General features: G+C 39.1%; 1 protein-coding gene across 1 annotated transcript in view; it reads left to right on the forward strand.

The window, feature by feature from the left end:
* The first annotated feature begins 1002 nt into the window (after nucleotides 1-1002).
* LOC127831004 (lim and transglutaminase domain protein ltd-1-like) overlaps nucleotides 1003-1119 on the forward strand; it is a 35822-nt gene continuing 35705 nt past the window's right edge. Inside the window, exon 1 of the mRNA XM_052355980.1 lies at nucleotides 1003-1119. This exon is cut by the window's right edge and continues 257 nt beyond it. The gene's annotated coding sequence lies outside the window, so the exon portion shown is untranslated.

Raw genomic sequence — 1119 nt, forward strand, 5'->3', positions numbered from 1 at the left:
ATTATAACTCAGTCATTGTATTTTCGTTTTGAATTAGTAAACCTATATTTGATATTACTATATTATATAGCAAACCTGTATTGTTTTATTGTGTGTTGAAATGCATAAAAATGAATGTGAGTCTCGCTCTGTGCAAAAAGGTTTAATGCATGTGCAGAAAGTGTCGTCCCAGATAAGCCTGTGCAATCCTCACAGGCTTTCAGGGACGACATTCCCCGCCATAAAGATATTTTCTATTAAAGAAAGTCTCGTCTCAGCAAACATCCATTGTAGGCGGAAAGTGTCGTCCCTGATAAGCCTGTGCGGACTGCACCGGCTAATTTGGGACGACACTTTACGCGCATGCATTAAATCCCCTTTTCATAGAGCGAGGCTCATATTATATTGACATGGACCAAGAACCCGATCATCCCAGCACGAACACAATCATCCTGAAATGTTGAGTCGTTTGAGCGTTTGCAGTAAATCCGATTATAGCGTGTTCGATCCCCAGGTCCACGTCGGATAGCAACATCCGCGCACAAATTTGACGGGAACCAGCATAGCTTGATCAAATCCCTGGCTTCATAACCAACCACGTGATGATACTCTAGCCACGTGGTACAATCATTTTACCGCTGCTATCTTTACTTTTTCAAATTTATATAAATAATTGTTTTACTACCAAATCTGGTGGATTTTCTTGTGATGGCAGAGATTGTTTGTGAGAGCATGGAACGAAAACTCTGCGTGGAGATTTGTCGGATACATTTACATGTCTCTACACTTACATAATACCTGTAAACATGCTTAGGTAATGCAAATTTGATATTATGTTCAGCGTCCACTTACACATTTGAAAATCCCAAGTAACAAAACACTATTTCCCCAAGTGTCGCGTTTGACGGTGCCGTTAAATTAAACCATACAGCTAATGCTTTTCAACTCGAGTACCGATACACACCTTTAACCAAGAGATAATCGACATTGAACGTTTAACTAATCAATAAAACAGATTTAAAACAATTTACAAAAATAACCGTAATAACATAATCGCGTTGAAGCCTTCCTGAATGCAAGCTATTGTTTCGCATGCCCTTCATTGTTTTAAGGAATATAGCGTTTCAACTCATTGAGCTC

The sequence above is a fragment of the Dreissena polymorpha genome, chromosome 5 (assembly GCF_020536995.1).
Source record: "Dreissena polymorpha isolate Duluth1 chromosome 5, UMN_Dpol_1.0, whole genome shotgun sequence".
Lineage (NCBI taxonomy): Eukaryota > Metazoa > Mollusca > Bivalvia > Myida > Dreissenidae > Dreissena > Dreissena polymorpha.